This window comes from Ambystoma mexicanum, chromosome 6p, assembly GCF_040938575.1.
Source record: "Ambystoma mexicanum isolate Mex_15411 chromosome 6p, UKY_AmexF1_1, whole genome shotgun sequence".
NCBI classification, from domain to species: domain Eukaryota; kingdom Metazoa; phylum Chordata; class Amphibia; order Caudata; family Ambystomatidae; genus Ambystoma; species Ambystoma mexicanum.
The window spans coordinates 111951834-111971191 of NC_090935.1; the positions used below are offsets into that span (position 1 = coordinate 111951834).

Genomic DNA, 19358 nt, shown 5'->3' on the forward strand with positions numbered 1-19358 from the left:
TGAATTTAATTACATGTATTTTACCAGGACCAAAGTAGCAACAATGGTTGCTGGTATAGAAAAGCTTTTTGATTCAAACTGAAATGTTTTTCTCTTTTAAAAATCTTTATTTTTCGCTCCGTAAACAAATTTCACACTTCTACAATAACAACTTTCACATTCATCTGGACCCTGAACAGTGGTCTATTGCACCCATGGTAAAACCAAGTTCATGCATATGCCCATCACAATGAGCAATGGGGTCTGTCCTGTGTATCTCCCAGTCCAGTAACCAATGTATAATCAGTTCCATTAAAACTTTCCAACAGTTTGTTGTCACGCAAGGTAACTTTGGAATTCACCCCAAATATCTTTCGGCTTGGATGTGCCAGGTAATGTACCTATGTACATGTCTTCGCAGTGCTCTCCCCGGATTAGGTCAGACATACAGTCCCTTCCTGACGGGGGGCCCACAGCCCTCCACTTCCTCAATATGCAACGTCTAGCAATCCTACACCTGATATTGAGAAAGGATCTAACCCTTTATTCAGGAATGCCCTCCCACAGCCCAAACAACACACTCCTGAAGGAATAAGTCAATGTGCGATTCGTGATTTCAGACCGGGTATCTAAAATGTGTTTTTAAAACTCTGACAACTGATGGCTGTTCCACAGGATGTGTAAATGACCCCCCTCTCTCTTTGCAACGGGGGCACCTGCCATCCACATCAGGGTAGATCACCTTAAGTTTACCTGGGGTGTAGTACAATCTGTTCAAAATCTTATACTGAATAAGTTTGTATCTAGAGTTTAACATCACTGTTTTAGTCAGAGAACACATTTTTCCCCCACTGCTCTTCTGAGATCTCAACCCCCTGCGCTTCCTCCCATTGCTGCCCCACCTTGGTCACTGAGCTGCTCGATTTACCAATGAGCATCCCGTACAATGTTGCCAGTGTTCTGCGACACCCGTAGGAGCTGAAGATGTATGTTTGGAATTCATTCTTTGGGGGATCGTTGGGGTAAGCCTCCACAGTTTGGACTCTGCTGCCCGGAGTCTGTAAGATTGCAGAGTTTTCATCTGTGTGCCTGCTTTCCCTTGCTTACCTGTTTGCATAGTAGGGAATCTCCCCTCTGGAAACAGTTCCCCCAGTGCCTGATAGCCCAGTTTCATCCACAACCCCTGAAGTGTCCCATCTCAAGTAGGGCCCAGTCTGGGGAATTTCCACAAGGGCAACCACTTGTAATAACGGTGGCCTCCCCCTGTTCGCAGTAATTTAGTATGCCATGGCCAAATGGTAGTGTGTACAGGATCAAAGGGATAATCATCTGTGTACGTGGCATTGAGAAGGAGGGTTTTCATGTTGGCTTTGCCAGCAGCCGGACGTTATCGACGCCGTACCGGAAGGATGCAAAATGCGCCTGAGCTGGCAACCAGTTCATCTCAAAATTAGGTGCAGCAAACCCGCCCCTCTCGTATGTTAGTGCCAAGTCCACCCACTTTTTCTGGACTGCCCCCACGTGCCATAAAAACTGTGACAGAGACCTGTGGAGTTTGATAAAGAAGTCCCTGTACGGCCATATGAGCACATCGATGAACAGGTACAGCAGTGTAGGCAAAAGTATCATTTTCACTAGCACTAGTTTGCTACCAGTGAGAGTGGAACATTCCGCCATCTCAATAGTTTTTTAATTTTTTAAATGTTTTAATACATTTTTCCAACAAACAAAATGTAACCATCACACCCGACATTTTAGGTACAAGCATCTTAGCGTACATTTGCATGTTATTTATTACTGTCTTCCTCCCAACCCCCCTTTTAACTCGAGCTTCCACCACAAACCCTTGGATTTCCTTTCTATTGGAGTTAATCACCATTCTCGGATATGTCCTGTTCACTGGAATTGTCTTGGGTGGGTCTAGACAATGTGGCTACCATTTGTCTCCATGCTATCAAGGGTCCCACTTCATCATCATCCTCCTCTCTGCTGGCTGCCTCGTACCATGCTACAGTCTCGGCATCTGCCCATTTCAGGAGATCGTTCCACCATACCTCTAGTCTGGGTCTATGAGCTGCTTTCCAGCCCATGGCTATTCTCCTTTTGGCCAGAATGTAGGCCAGGTCATTTAGTTTGCACACATATTTCATGTTCCATGGTCTGGTAAATCCTCCCATCATGCATGCCCACACGGATTCCACGTCTAGCGTGATTCCCTTTTCAGATAGTCGTAGCTTGACTTCCTCCCAGAATTTTCCCACCTCCGGGCACGCCCAGAACATGTGAATCATCCCGGCCTCCACCTCCCCGCACATGGGGCAGTTTTGTACTTCTGCACTTCTAATTCTGGCAATCCTTTGGGGGGTCATGTGTGCCCTGTGGGTGACATATAGCTGGATCTGCTGATTTGCGCCAAGTCTGCCAGCCCAGATCCAGCAATCTTGATCGCCCATGCAGCTCTGATTTGGGTAGCCATATCAGTTCTTTTAGGAAATAAGGGTCACATTCGCCGCTCAGCAGTCTGGATTCTGCTGTCTCGTCTTCCGACATTCACCTAGCGACCTATTGTAGCTGCCCTACCGAATGGTATACTTGAAAGTTCGGCAGGTTTATGCCCCTTCTGTCAAACGTATTCTGTAGTTTCCATAGGGTCACTCGGTTTCTAGAGTTGTGCCACAGGAAACCTCTGCATAAGCTCTGGAGCGTAATGAAAAAGCGTTTGGGCACCATGTATGAGATATTAGCGAAGAAGTGTAGCAACCTAGGCAGGACCACCATCTTGAGCAAGGTCGCCCTTCCCACCATAGCCAGGGGGAGCTTTGCCCAGAACCCCATGCTATTCTTAATACCTTCTACTGCCCTCTCCGTGTTGTATTTATGCTCATCTGCAATCGAGTGGTATATGTTAATCCCCAGGTATCTGAATGTTCTGGTCTGCCAGGCTATCTGTAACGTAGATAAATTCTCCTGCGGGACTCCTCTGTACCTCCCCAGGAGGAACATGCATGATTTTTTGGGGTTCACTGCTATGCCCGAAAGAGTCGCTTAGCACTCCATCACCTCCAGGATGTATTGTAAGTTTTCCTTTGGGTACCGCAAGTATAGCAGCATATCATCCGCATACAATGATATCAAGTGCGGTTCCCCCTTAGTATAGACCCCTATTTCTTCGTACTGCTGTCTCGAATAGATCGCTAGTGGGTCTAGTGCAAGGATGTACAGCATCGGGGACCATGGACAGCCCTGTCTTGTGCCTCTGCTAAGTTGCCATTTATCTGAAATTGTCGCTCCCGTTTTGACCGTGGCTGTTGGGGAGCTATACACCATTTTTAACCACCGCAGGTACCCAGGTCCCATCCTGTATTCTTTCAAGGCCGCCATCATCCAAGGCCACTTTACGAAGTCGAAGGCTTTCACCGCATCTAACAAGACTATCGCTATTTCACTTGGGTCATCCTCCGCCAATTCCATGATATGGTGGAGCCTCCTGTGGTTGTCGGATATGCTTCTACCTGGGACATATCCTATTTGATCGGGGTGTATGCGTTTGTTTATTACCCTCTTTAGTCTATTCGCCAGCACGGCCGTGAGAATTTTACTGTCTTGGTTCAGCATGGATAGGGGTCTGTATGACCCAGACTCTGTGCTTGGCTTGTCGGGTTTGAGAAGCAGAATAATTACAGCCTCCCTCAGAGATTCTGGCAGCCTTCCTTTCTCAAAGGCCTCGTTTAGCATCGCCAGCAGCGGGGGGAGCACTTCGTGTCTATATGTTTTGTAGAATTCACTAGGGAGCCAGTCTGTCCCTGGGGCTTTGCTCGTGGGCAAGTGCATTAACACTGTCTCTAATTCTTCTATCGTGATTGGGGCATCTAGGTTCTCAGTCTTCCTCATTCAGTTTAGGTAGTCCTATATCTTCTAGCGTCTCTTGGGTCTCCTGCTCTGCCGTCTCCCCCGCGTCTTCATAAAGACGCTTGTAAAATCTAAGGAATCCCTCCTTCACACGCTCCTGGGTGTTCCAGATCTGGCCCGCTTCTCCCACTATCTCTCTAATCGCTGATCTTGGCGTCTCATTCTTGTATAGCCATGCAAACAGCCTCCCCAGTTTGACTCCCCCCACGTGTTGCCTCTCGATATATATTTTTTATAATTCAGATTGCATAGCCTCTCCTAGAGCCCACCACAAGCCTGCTGTAATTGACTCACTTGTTCAGCGTCTTCCTGTGAGGTGTCCCCTCTTTTCATAATTACTTCTAGTTTCTTTTATGCCTCTTGCAGCTCTTGCTCTATTCTTCCTTGGAGCCCTCTAGATTTGGATATGACCACCCCTCTCATTACCACCTTAAAGGCCTCCTATAAGGTTCCCTCTGACTCCACGCTTCCGGTGTTGTTTTTGAAATACCCAATTATCTCCTCCCTTGGGTCCTCACGGACTGCGGTGCCTCGGCTCTAAGCCTCCATGTTGAGATCTTGGCTCTAGGGGGCTGATGTTGCCACGTCAGGACCAGAGGGGAGTGGTCCGATTAGTATTCTTGCCTTGTATTCTGAACCAGTCATTTCCCCGACCAGTTCCGGAGTGACAAACATGTAGTCCAATCTCGTGTTCAAGTTGTGTGGGGCGGCAAAGTGTGAGTAGTGCCTATCATTTGGGTGTTGCTGCCTCCATATGTCCTTCAGACCAAAGTGTCTCAGCAGGGCTTGTAGCGTTCTCGCTGCGGGGGTGGGCTTCTTTAACTTTGTATCTGACCTGCCCAATCTGGGGTTCAGGGTACAATTGAAGTCCCCGCCCCACACAACCGCACTTCCTATGTAGGGACTGATTTTACTATATAGTGTCTTAAATAGGCCACAGTGTCTTTGTTAGGGGCATATGTGTTTATGATGCACAGTTCGCTGTTCTCTAGCAGCCCCAGATCGCTACCATCCTCCCATCCGGCTCCACCGCGACCTGAAGCATCTGGAACGGCACATGTGGCGCCACCCAGATGATTACCCCCCTGGCATATGCCGAGTACGTTGCTCCCATGGTGGTCCCTCTCCACTTTTTCTTTACCACTTCTAGTTTCTCTTTGGTAAGTTGGGTTTCTTGCAGTAAAGCTATAGCCACTCTTTGCCTTCTCAGGTACATCATTACCTTATTCCTTTTCAGGTAGCTGTTGATTCCCCTGACATTCCACGTTACAATTCTAAGGTCTCCCATTGTCAATCATATCCCATCCCTCCTCCCTCCCTCTTTGTCATCTCAATAGTTTATCGGAGACAAATGTCCCATGCGCAGCACAGTTTAAAAAAGGAGCGTCCCCTTATCTTTAGTTATCCGAACCCCCAAGTATTTGCAGTTATCAGGGGTCTTTTTCAGTGGGTATCCCATGTGGTCTAGTTGTGCGGTCTTGCCAGTGAGAATATTTCAGACTTTGGGTAATTTATCCTGATCCCAGAGAACGTACCAAACTCTGACGTCCTGCATGATTGGATCTAGGTTAATATACGGATCTCTGACATATAGAAGTACGTCGTCTGCGTAAAGGGAGATCATTTCCGGGAATCCGAATAGTCTGATTCCCCCTCCTCCTGTGGGGTTCTCTAATCATGTCCGCGATGGGCTCGATAGTCCATTCAAACAGTAGTGGGGGCAAGGGACAGCCCTGGCGGGTTCCCCTCCCAGAGAGCAATTGGTCAGACAGTTGCGAATTGACAAGCACACTAGCCACAGTCTGTGAGTATAGGAGTTTGTTGAATTTATTATCCCCGAGTCCACATTTGTCTAGAATCACAAACAAGTATTCCCATGAGACCATATCAAAGGCCTTCTGCGCATCCAGAGCAACTGCAACGGCAGAGGCCTCGGGTGACAAACGGGAAATACCATTGAATAACCTACGGACATTCAGTGCTGTGGACCTTCCCGGGATAAATCCCGCCTGGTCATTGTGCACCAGGTGTGGCATCAGGGGGAGCAATCTGTTTGCTATAATTCAGCAAATATATTGGTGTCTACATTTATTAGCGACAGTGGTCTGTATGACCCACAGTGGCTCGCCGGTTTATCTAGCTTAGGCACAATTGTAATGGTGGCTTCACAGAGCGACTATGGGAGGATGCCATTAGCCAGTGTCTCTTCCCACACTCTTAGGAGGTGGGGAGCGAAGTTTGCCCCATACGCTGCGTAGAACTCTGCGTTCGGCCCAGGAGCCTTGCCTCTGGGGAGGTCCCTGATTATACCAATGATCTTTTCTATGCTAAATGGCTTCTTGATCCCCTCACTAACGCTGGCCAATAACCTGGACATGGGTATACCCTCCAATAGGGAGTGGATGGCCTGCTCTCCCTGCAGCGGACGATATAGTGATCCCTAGAAGCGGCCCCAGGATCTCTTGGTCCGAGTATTTACACACTCCCCTTTCATCGGATTCAAAGTGAAATGTTGGTTAGAGCCCCAGGAAAAGAGGAAGAGTGCTCTCCAGCAGGACCCCAGCATTGTATAATCATTAAGAAAAGCTTAGTAGGATTTGTGATGTTTGCATAGTGCATACTGGAATTTATGCACGGTAACCACAGCTTTGAATTGGTGATTATTATAGGAGGATAAAATATGTCCTCTTGACCTTTTATTACTCAAGCGGCTTCAGATTGAATTTTCTGCTGCATCCTGTTGGGTAAGAGTTTCATATTTATGATAAATCATCCTGACCTGTGTCAACCCCAGAACCGTTGTGCTTGGATTTGGTAATTATTTAACCTTGTCCCTAGGTGAGTGGGAATCTTTTTCCCCTCACCTACACCTATTCTTTTACTCTTTTTTATGGGTGATGTTTTTATGTCTCTTCATCGTGTATGATTGGAGTTATAGTTTCTTATCCCTTTGGACTGACTGTAATGTACTAAGGCAGCCCACAGCATTTTAAATGCAGAGGCTTCCTTTTTTAATTCTTATTATTTCTTGGGTGAACTACTGTTCCCAAGAAGTAAATTGTGATTCACATCCCCTTTACATTGATTTAGGTGAGCCAGCACACCCCACCTTATGTGGAGTGCTGGGGGGGATACAATGTATCCCCTTACTTACCTGATAACATTTTTGTTACAGTTGAAAGTTTACTTGATTGGCTGGTGGCAGTGGTTTTACTTTAGTGACTTTTTAGTCTTCCGACTCGTAGGCTGCTAAATCAGCCTTGGTAATGCACAGAATGGTCACAATTCTGCTAGAATGGTAGGCTCCTTCTTTTTTCGCCATTTCTCCTTTGCTTGTTGTTTCTGAAGTCTTCTCCTGCCATTCTAACCAGTAACAACCTCAGTGGAAGTTTTGTCTTCTGCATGAATCCTTTGTATTCCACGCCCAGGCTCCAGAATGTCTGAGAAGGCAATAAGCGAGGGAGGTATTCAAACCTTTGCAGCCCTTTGTCTTTCAACTTACCTGAAGGGACCCCGGTCTCAATGGGGGGCGGACTTGTCTGATTGGACAGCCAGACCGCCCCTTTCTGTAGAAATTGTGTTGTAGTTCCTGATAAATACAGAAAACCTGGAAGCTGCTGACAGGGCGACCACTGGAGCTGAATCCGAGGAGGAAGATGAAGAAAAGATGTCTGTAGCGATTTACAGTGACCGGAGAGCCTGCTGTGTAACTGGAGCCTGATGCAACCCTTCCTTCCAATCGACCTGGGGGTCCCGAAAACGACTCCTACCTAGAGGTTGGTGGGATCCACTAGTCTTAAGAAGACCTGCATTTTGAGCCATCCCACGAGGTGCTGCGACCATGCTGGGCTGCAAACCGGCAATACCTTGGGACCTCGAGCCTTAGTGCAGTACATGGTCTCCCGAATCCGTCAAACGTTGGTGAACTACTGCTGGATCTCCAGAGACATGATTCAAATACCATAAATCCCCTCACCCGGGTGCAGGACAGAGAGGGTGAAGAGAATCTGATCATCGATTTTGTTCTTCATCTGGCTGCTGTCAAAAGGCACCAAATCCACAGCGCCGTGAGAATCCGTGAAGACTCCTTTGCTGGAACACTCCTCTGACGACTACTGCTGCAAGTTCCATCGAGTATCCAGTTCTTTCGTCTCCAGACCAAGAATCCAGTGACCGGGTCCTGGGCTGCTGCACCCTGAAGGCATCCACTCCGAAGCTCTCATAGTATTGTGTGGGCTTCTAGTGTGCATCCTGTGAGGCTCCCCATGTTCGGTAGTAATTACCCAATTTGATCGATTTTAATTGATCTAATGGTACTGGCCAAATTCGGCCAGATGTACCATTCCATCAATTAAAATCGATCAAATTGGGTAATGCCCACCTAGAGCACTGGGGTCCCTCTTCTGCCTCTGAGAGAGAACTCATGCAATAGACTAGGGAAGGTCTGGATAAGAAAAGGATTCTGCCTTTAAAGTATAACGAGTGTAAAAGTATTTGCTTGGTAAAGAAGTTAGTGTGTAACTGTATCTCTGTGAAAGAGGAAGTTACAAAGTGTCATTAAGTTTAGGCTTACCTTTTGGAGTTGCATTCTGCCCCTCTAACTTTGAATGTTGTTCCCCCCTTTCTAAAAAGTAATAAGTGTTGGTACTGTTTTATCATTTTTAACTGAATGAGTGTAAACGCTTACCAATAGGGTTTTACTCGCCTTGAAATACCTTGTGTCTTTCTTAAAGTGTAACTTTGGGTTTTGCTTTCCCTGGTCTGCTTCATAAAGATCTAAAAACATTCTTGGGGTTTATACATACCTTTTAAGTAGCTGGAGGCTCCTTTAAAATAAATGCCATTGTAGTGGTGAAGTTAGTAAAGCAGTGATGGTTGGTTATCTATGTTGAGGTAGGCTGAGAGTTACTCAGTAGTATAGTGAATGATAGGGTTGCAGTCTACTCGGCTGCAATGTCTTAGTATGCAATGATTGAGATTGCTGTCAGCTGTAAAATCTGTTGCCTGTATACACAGAGCAATATGGTAATTCTGGCTGCCAGTGCAATATTAGCTGAGAGCGTAATAGTGATATTACGGCCATTTTTCTTACTGCCCTTATATTAAAAGAATGCGGTAATAGATCTTAAACGTTGCAGCGTGGTGTGCACCAAAGCAGACACTGTTCAAAGGGGATAGGTTTCAGTATGGACACTGCATGGGTACTCAAAAGGAATTAAAGAAGCTGAGAAGGGACAGTGCTGCTTACCGTTCGTCCGGGCTCACCGTCCGACACAGGATTTTGTCACTGGCATATAATGCGGTAAGGGCGGCTGTGGGGCTCAGTGTGTTCTGGGTGTTTTCGTCGCCATATTAGTAATGATCCCTGGACGGATCCTCACCAAACTTTGCAAAAAAAGTATATTGCCCACTCTGAATTTTTTTTGCAAAGTTTGGTGAGGTTTGGTCCGGGGGGGGCAAAGTTATAGGGGGGTCCCAAAACTTCTTTTTTTCCCATAGACTGAATGGGGAAAAAACTTTGCTCACGCCTACAGCCCAAACCGCTGGACGGATTTTCACCAAATTTGCAGCAGGAGCAGCGGCTTGGTCCCGAAAGCGTGCTTTTGTACATTTGGTGAGAATCCGTCCAGTAGTTTTTTTAAAAAACGACCAAAAAGTAGGTCCTAAAAAATTAGTGTTATCTATGTTCGGTCCGCAGACACACTTCCCTGTTCGCTCCGCAGACAGTGTCCTGATTGGCTAATCGGCTTGCGTCATGTCCGCGGACATGCGGCGTGTCCGCTGATTGGATGGTGGTGAGCGTGATATGCGTCAGATTTTTTTTGAACGCCTGCCATCTTGTATCTGCGGACATCCGCCGACAGCGCGGTGAAACTTGGTGGAAAAATACTATTTAGTCAAGTGTGTTGGCGTGTAAGACTGTTTGGGGAGGTTGGTGGAGTAAGAGATAGGTCAAATGTTGTATTTATTTAGGTGCCAGGTACCCCTGTTGTGTTCGTTCTGACCGCGGAAAGCAGCGCTGTCCTTAATGTCCGTAGTTAATGAAAATGGGGTGTCCTTAGGACACGGTATCTGTCCATATAGTTCGCATGTAAGTCGAAACTGTTCTAAGAATACATCAAGTGTCCTAGTATGTTCGTAAATAAATAAAATGGGGATGTCCTGAGGACACTATGCCTGTCCGTAGGCAAGTTGAAACTGTTCTAAGAACACTCAATTGTTCGCGGACATCAAGTGTCCATGTGGCATAGTTAAAATGTTTGATTCTATGGGTGTGATTTATGGGTGTGATATGCTGCGGTGGTTGTGGCCAGGACCTAGAGTCTTGGGTGCATGGCCAAGACCAAATTTATAAGCACCGAAGTTATAAGCCACTATGGGTGTGATATGCTGCGGTGGTTGTACTTATTATAATATACTTACTGTTTGGTTTAGTAACTGGAGTACATATATTCTTTGTCAATTTCTGTGATAAAATAAAAGATCATGTTAGTATTGGTAGCTTGTAACGACTTATAACATTGAATAGACATCTTTTATTTATTTTGACCCTCATATTTTGTAGATTACAAACCAGTGTAATGTACAATTTGCTCAGTTTCTGTGTTTGTTGCTAAAATCATTGGGTCTGTGGGAGAAACAAAATCCATGTTGGATTAAAGACACTTTTTTTGTTATGTTACAGTCTGTTTGTTTTTAGTGTTCACTTGTTGTTTCTGGCTAATGTTCTATCTGTTGGCTTATTGCCGATTTTTGGAGCAGTTAGATACCTGTTGGCATATTCTAAGTGTCTATTTTTTTGTTATAATGTAGTGGTATTGATTTATCTGTTTGGTTATTGCAAAATCTTGGGGCAGTTGGATACCAGTTGGCATATTCTAACTGTTTATTTTTTTAATATAATTTAGTGTATTAATTTATCTGTTTAGTTGTTGTATAATGTTGGGGCAGTTAGATACTTGTTGGCATATTCTAACAGTTTATAGTTTTTTAATTGAAGTTTTTGTTTAATGTTTAAGTACAGATTAGTTAATACATTTTGGTTTTAAGAAGATTAAATAAGCGTTTGTAAGATGTGCTGGTAATCTCTGCTTTAGAGTAATGGTACTATCATTACATTCGAACCATCCACATTTATTTTTTTTATATATGCAGTGTAGTGACCTGCATTGTTTGTGGCACCTGTGTGGTAGATTATACCTATTGTTGTGAAGGTTTTCTTACCAAGTGGTACTAACATTTGCCAACACAATTGGTCTGTACTGTGTAAGTAAATGTTAACAATTGGTGGCAATTGAAATAGAATATACATTGCTACATTTGCGTAGCAACTTACACCTGTTATATTTGAAAATTTAAATGGACCAGATAAGTCTGTGTCCAAGTCATTTTTTCGGAATGTGTGTTGGTTCTTTGAAGAAGTACCCGAGTTACTTTGAGTAATAGGTTCTTCTTTGGTTGTGGCAATTGATGAAGTATTAGCTTCTTTTACTCTCTTTGAAGGATTTGCAGTGGCATCCTGTTGCTTTTCTGTTTGAATTAGTTTTCTTTTACAATGTTTTACTTTTTGTGGAACAGGATATGTTTTTAGATGGAGCGGTGTATAATGAACGAAGTCTATTGTATTCTAAAATGCAAGGAATATTAGCGTTTACTTTACTTGCATCAAAGTTGATTAGAAATAGACTGTCAAGTGTATGTAAGCGTGATAGTGCTACGTAGCTCATGCCTTCTTTGAAGACTGTGTTACCAATATCTATCAATGCTTTGTATAGGGTAAAACCTTGTGATTTATGAATGGTGACTGCATATGCAAGAGTTAGAGAAAATTGTTCTCTACGTACATACATGTCTTTGAAGAGAAGGAATCGAGCTGTTGAGCGTCCTATCCTTTTCACTTCTGAAAGTTCGTCAAAGAGAATATTGACAAACTGAATGTTGTCACGTGGGTATGTTTGAACAGCTGTACCCAGTGCTCCATTAACTAGTCCTTGATCCACGTCAAGGTTACGTTTAATGCATTACTCTACAATTTAAGGATAATTTTAATATTTTTCCAACCCAGCTGTGTTGGAGATTGAATTTTCTAAACTATTTAGTCTTGTTGTGGCTTGCTCACACATGGGTAGTGTCATACCATCAGAGGCGTCACTAAGGGAGGGTCTGGGGGGCCCGGGGTCCACCCTGTGAATCCCTGTGCCCCCCCTTGTGCCCCCCACCTAAGACGAGCAGTGACCATGTTCTCCCCCTACTTTTGTCTGTGCCCCCCTGTGTGCCCCTCCTAAATTTGATTCCTGGTGACGCCACTGCATACCATGTACGTCTAGTTTGTCTGTGGCGCTAATTTCCATTATTGGTTGCATTTCTTTATTTAACATTGTTTCATTAAATTTGAAACCGCTTGCAAGAGTTGGCATTAAGGCCATACAATTGACATTTATGTGCGCTAATTGTTCCATAACATCAGTAGCACATGCATTATCGCCATAAAGTGCATGAATGTGCCGGGTTTTCAATATTGCTTGTGCTTCTTGAGATAGTATACCAACTCTAATACTTTTAAAGATGTTGGCATAAGTGAGATCTGCAGATTGCCGCATGTTTTTTGTTAATTCTCTGTATTGGAAATGTTGCCAAAGCTTGACGTAAGGTTTTAAAATTTAGGTGTACCTTTCACTGGTGTCAATTGAAGAAGATCTCCGAAAACAATGTGTTTTCCTGCAAAGAGCTCTTCATAGTTTGTTTTGAGTACTTCTTGTAATCTGAGGTGAATCAAGGCCAACATTAGGTTGGAGACCATGCTCACTTCCTCTATTAGTAGCATTTTCATTTGTTTTAATACTTTGCGTAGTTCCATTGCAGCTTCTGTTTGTAATAGTCTAATTTGTTTTGGTGTTCTACTGGCATGAGTAGTAATCTGTGTAAAGTGACAACGCCTATGTTGTAGGCAGCTAAACCTGTGGGGGCAGTGACAACAGCTGACAGTTTGTTGTTTGTCAATTGTTGAAGGAACTTGCTGATGATTTTGTTTAAGAATGTTTTGCCTGAACCAGCTTCACCACTGACATACAGTAGTATAGGTTTGTAATTTTGGCAGGTGCATTCTTTATTTTCATGTTGTACACCATGTTCAATTTCTTTTTCTTGAAAAATGCTACGCTGCTCATTGTTTAGTTTTGATTGTAGTATAGTTGTCTTCTTTATCTTCATACTGACACATGGTGTTTTCTACTTCTGTCATAGCTAATTCTGCCTCATTTGCTATTAGTGGCTGTCCCAGTGGTTCTTGGCTTCCTGTTACAGAAGGTTGACTACTGTCAGGAGTGTCCTTATCTAGTTGGGCCTGGAGTTCTTCGTGTTGCTGTTCATTGCAACATTGTTTTGTAGTGTGTAAAGTTTACATCGGTTATAGTGCTTTAATTTGCTTTGAAAGCATCTTCGTAGGAGTCGTAGTTATCTAGTATTTCTTCTTCTTTTCTCCATGCTTTAAAGAGTTGTAGCAGGGACATGTAATATAGTTCTTTATGTTGAGGAGTCTTTAATGACAATTTGATATGATTAATTATTAAACTTGGTTTGGTGAGTTTTACTAAGCTGCCTTCACAATTTGTCACTCTGTATCTACCTTTTTTTTCATCGGGTTTTATATTATTTGTGTATGTGAAGTTTTGGGCTTCATCCTTCTCTACATCCTCACTCCTGTTCCCCTCTTCAGGTCCTTGAGAAGGTGGTGGTGCTGTAGCACCAGGTGGAAGCAGAGGATCCATGGTTGCCATCAGTTTTCTGAAAAATCAGGAAGATTGGCAGCCAAAGTACAGTGTTCTGTCAGGTAGCCAGAAACACTATGAGAATGAGCTCTGCGGTGTGGCTTTTTTATAGGGGTGATGGTGCGCCTCACGGACACCCGTGCTGTCAGCAGACAGATCGAACACCAAAAAAAGGCTCAAAAAGTATGTAGAAAGTCAGGATCATTGTCTGGGACATGTGCTATGGTGATCTATTATTATAAAATATTGTGGATTGCCTGAAAAGGTACTTTTAAATTGTTCGGGGACACAAACAGTGTCCGCAATCAGAACATATGCTTAGTGTGGGCGCGGTCACATGATGGCGCCGCGAACATGTCCGCAGGACACCAAATGCACGGGAACTGTTTTACGCATTGGTGTTCTACGGACAGTGTTCGGGTCCTGAAACTAATTAAAAGTGCGACACAAGTGTGCCGGACAGCTACGGACAGGCGCGCAGTGTTAGTTGTACTTTTGGGTGTGGTGCACATGTGCCTAGATAGTCTACGGACAGTGTTCGGGTCCTGAAACTAATTAAAAGTGCGACACAAGTGAAACGAACAGTTATGGACAGGCGGTTGTTCTAAGAACAGTTTCAACTTGTCTACGAACAGTACGGACAGGTATAGTGTCCTCAGCACACACCCATTTTGTTTACTTACGATTATTTCAGGACACCCTTGTTGTTCGCGGACACCAAAACTGACTTTTTAAAAAAACACACAAAGGACTAAATTAACACACACATAAGATTTATTTTTCATTATATTATATATATGTACAATTTATGATAAAGAAGGGAAAGCAGAAACTGACACAAACACAGGGGAATTGGGGGTTTTCAAGAGGATGGACAGGAGAAGATGAAGGGATGGAAGTCTCATCAAAACGTTTTTCTATGTGGGGAGGGTTTGGGGATAATTGACTGGGATATGGAGAAGGGGGACAGGTACATGTTGCACAATGGTATGTAATTTTTTTTTATATGGTCCTCCACAAAATCTTTCAAAAGGTGGACATTTTGTCATGAGCTTGTTCATTTTTCTTCCATGCGCTGAAGAGTTTGTTCTAAAGTATCTTGTTGTGCATTGTTTTCAATGTTTGTATGGTCTGTTAAACATAAAAAATATATATATAGTGCACATAAAGTAATGCTCATTAATTTGGTGTTATAGAGAATTGTCTACCATTAGTTTCACTATCTTCAGACATTTCACCATGTGGGAAATTCTCCTCAAGCCATTCGAAAGTATTTGACATTTGTGAGGAAAAAAAAAATATATTACTTTTATTGTATGTAATATAGACATTTTAGAAATATATAAGAAAAAATAAGTTTACTTACTAGATTGTGGTAAGTTGTCTTCTCACTGTTCTATAGGTCTGCTATTGCTCCTAGTTGTGCAGTTTCTGTGAGGTAATTATGTTGGAAGCATATCTTTCTTGTTTTGGTATATTCCATTTTAGTATATATGGTATTTAAATGGATGGTTGCTGTAATATATATATATATTTATAATTTCCTCTGCAGTCCATGGAAAGCACTCCCCCAGTCAAACAGTATTACTCCAGAAAACCGGTGTTCAGTATCAAAAAAAGGTATTCTTTATTAGTTAAAAATGCGCAGCATACGGCTCATAAAAATAGTATATATGGTATTTAAATGGATGCATTTAAATACGATTTAAATGCATCCTGGATGCATTTAAATGGATGCATTTAAATACCATATATACTAAAATGGAATATACCAAAACAAGAAAGATATGCTTCTAACATAATTACCTCACAGAAACTGCACAACTAGGAGCAACAGCAGACCTATAGAACAGTGAGAAGACAACTTACCACAATCTAGTAAGTAAACTTGTTTTTTCTTATATATTTCTAAAATGTCTATATTACATACAATAAAAGTAATATATATTTTTTTTCCTCACAGAAATGTCAAATACTTTCGAATGGCTTGAGGAGAATTTCCCACATGGTGAAATGTCTGAAGATAGTGAAACTTAATGGTAGACACTTCTCTATGTAACCAAATTAATAAGCATTACTTTATGTGCAATATTATATATATAAATATATATATGTATATATGTATATATATATAGATGTGTGTGTATATATATATATGTGTGTTCTACTTCTTATTTATTACTACATATAATGTGTTTGTGTATTGGTTTTTCAACTTGTGCAGTGTTCACATGGCATATGATACCCCTGAGTTTTTGGATAGTATTGCTGTTGTCTGCGTCCGTCCGCGGACATTCGCACAGTCCGCAGATCTCAAAATCTCCAGCTGGGGGTTCAGTATGTTCTATGTTACATATATATAAAGTCAGGGATATTATGGTTAAGTTGTGCTACTAAAAACCTATCAAATTCAGTAAATAAACTTTGTTAAAGGGAAGTTATGGTTCAAAGTAAAACCGAAAAACCCTTGAAATTCGCCAGATATGGTAAGCTAAGCAACCATAACTTGTGCCACCATGCACTGCTAAGACTAACACCCAGGACATCAAAGAATTTCAAGGGTTTTTCAGTTTTACTTTGCACCATAACGTCCCTTTTAACGTTTTTTTTACTGAATGTATATGGATATATATATATATATATATAATGGATTTATTAAGTAAGTAGGGTATGGACCCTGCCAGCCTTCTCTCTTCTCCCTGTTGTATCCAATGGTCTCTGCTCGCCCCCTCCGTTCTCTCCCGCCTGTCAGCTGAGGAATGCACGTACGGCAGTGCAGGAAGGAGCACTACACTACACAGCAATTATTCTGAACTGAGTTCTAAAAATTAATGTTGCAAGGAATATACTTGTAACAGTGTTGGTTTATTATGTGATTTCATAACTGAGTGTCACTGCATGACTGACAGGGTCAACTACCCTTGAAATACTGATTGTATTCTAAAGGTATATCTAACCTGGTCTTAATACCCCAAGAATAGCATATTACTATCCTGAATGTATAACCTTAGGTTTGACTCACCTTGACTTTCTTGCTCCTCTAAATAAGATTATACCTTGGTTTGATTACCATAAGTATTGAATTGGTTTTTATGATTGTGTTTATATGATGTTATAGTACTTACATACCCAAGAATTATCTTGGTCTACGTGTTTTTAAATAAACCGTTTATTTTTAGAATACATAGTATTTCAGTGTTTCTTTGGCCCATATGTATGCTACAATTTCTCTACAGCCCTCTCTCCCTCCTAAAATGAGCCTGGCTGCTCTGTCCATGCTAACATTCACAGGTGGTGCAGCCTTATTCTAAGGGTGGAGCTTATGTACAGTCTATGATGTTTTGTTTTACGAAGCCCTTAGTTGGACTTTAGAAAAACTGTCCTAACACATCCTAATGGGTTTCTGTGTAGATTAATTTCTGATGCTTGTTAATCTGCTTAGAATCACATGCTGTGCATATGGTCCGACATCCAGTGGTATCCGCGGAGTATTGCATCTTGTCTTTCGGGGACCGAAAGGGGACGTCGGCATAAGCGTGTCTGTAACACTATCCCTATCGTGACGTGTGTAGTACCCAAAATCCCTCACGTGCCGAGGTCCCTCAGATTGCTTTTTTCTGCCTAGATAACTGGTCGCCCTATAGCGGAGCTCTTACTAAAGACATTGTTTATCTTTACCGAATTGTCAGTTTATTCCCTGTTAAGTCACTTCGCCAATAACAACATTTCAACGAAGACTACGGGGAATAGTCTACGGCTGTGGATTTCGGCCCCTAAGATCCGGCGGCCAGATTGTCCACGTGGTCGGGCCCTCTGGCCGACCTATACAGTAGGGAGAGTGGGGTCGGGGTGCCCATATTTAGTATGTCTTTCCTCTTTTCCCCTCTTTTCTCTTTCGGTCTGATCATCCTTCCCTTTTGCTATGGAAAGGACTCCCTTTAGATTCTGCCCTAAGTGTAGGGTCAGATATCCTTGGAAGGACGAACACAGGACGTGTAACGCCTGTCTCCCTCTAGAGCACGACGAGAAGCTGTGTGCGGCGTGCAAACTCCTTTGGCCTAATACCCTTAAGGAGCGCTGTGTAAAGCGGTGGGCCGCGTACGGTGTGTCACGCGTGGAGCCCACCTCGCCCACCGCCACACCAGCCGAGTGACGGGGGTACTTCGGATGACCAAGCGTTCAACGCAGATGTTATAGACCTTGACGCGGACACTTCTAGGTCCGCCACCCCCGTCCCCGATCCTTCCAGGCTCGACTCTGGTCTTGCCACAGGGACTACACCCAGCGACAGGGGCGTACAAGCGCATCCCACTAAGCACACAACCCCTACGCCAATTTCGACGCCTGCGTCAAAAAAGGCAAAAACGCCAACAAGGCCGCCGAAGTCTTCGCCGGTTCCCTCGGATCGCTCAGATCCAAAGCCTTCCCCGCATCTGCAGCAGCGGATTGCGACTGGGCAATGAAAACAACCCAAGGGTGCTACTCCTAAACCCACACGCGTCGAAAGTCGGGAGCCCGACACTTCGACGATTTCCAAGGCCTGAGTAGGTCCGAAAACTACGACTAGGCCTCTACCCAGAAAAACGACTGCTAGGCCTGGTAGTGCCGCGGACGGTTTTCCTACTGCCGATAAATCATTGGAGCCCTTGTCTCACAACGATTCGGCAACTATTCAAAGTAGCATCGCAAGAATCGCGGCGGCGGTGGGCCTTACTCCGGTTCCGCCTAAGGTTAAGTGCCTAGCTGCGGAAAAGATTCCCTTCGACGCCATAGCGCGGAGAAAGTCGTTTCTCCTCGCGTAGGCCCGTTTGGGTCCTCTAAATGGACTACAGAAGAATTTGAGGGTTGTATGGATCGGCTGGAGCAGATTATCAGTTCTTCTGATCATCTGCCCCCGAAAAGGGCTCGGGTAGACCCTAACCCCCAAATTCAAGTAGATCAGTCTCATGTTTTCCAACAAGACGACGTGGTCCATATGGACACTTATAGAGACATCTATAATGAAGAAGCTTCTTTTCTCAAACTATGAGGAAGATCAACAGGATACGACGGACAACTGGGAGGAAACCCAGCAGGAAGGTCAAGACCCTTGGACACCGCAAGATCAGGACTCTGATATTTTGTGCCTAGACTCTCCTCCGCCCACCCCGGCTTGCCAGGCCTCCCCTGTGGATGACCAAATGGCTTTCAACTCCATGTTGGAAAAAAGCGGCAGAATACTTCAAAATTGCCACTCAAGAGAGGCAGTACCTGAGCAGGATTTTGTGGAGGATATTGAGGAAAAACCTCTAGCGAGTCAATCCATCCCCCTCCTTAACTCTATTAAGAGACGGGTAGCTCCCTCATTGGTCACACCTGCTCAGACACGGGCAGTGAACCGGAGAGTCAAAAAATTATTTCGCCCTTCTCCTACCGACCCTCTGTATATCAAAGGGCACGCCATCCCAGACTCACTGGTAGTGACTACCATTCGAAAGAGGGCAGGGGTCCCCCTTGCCACGGGAAAATCACCACCGGACAAGGAGTCTAAAAGGTTATATGCCCTGGGCAAACGTCACATCAGCAGCTGCATACACGATTCGGGTTGCTAATAATACTATGTTACTAGCAAGCTATGCTGATGCCCAATGGAACTTACTCCAAGAAGGCCTCCAGGAGGTTCCTGAACCCGCCAGAACAAAGCTTCTCGCCATTGTGTCAGAG

At 43.8% G+C, this 19358-nt stretch overlaps 1 protein-coding gene across 1 annotated transcript in view; it reads left to right on the forward strand.

The window, feature by feature from the left end:
- STOML2 (stomatin like 2) overlaps window positions 1–19358 on the forward strand; it is a 392482-nt gene that overhangs the window by 114997 nt on the left and 258127 nt on the right. The gene's annotated exons all lie outside the window — the stretch shown is intronic.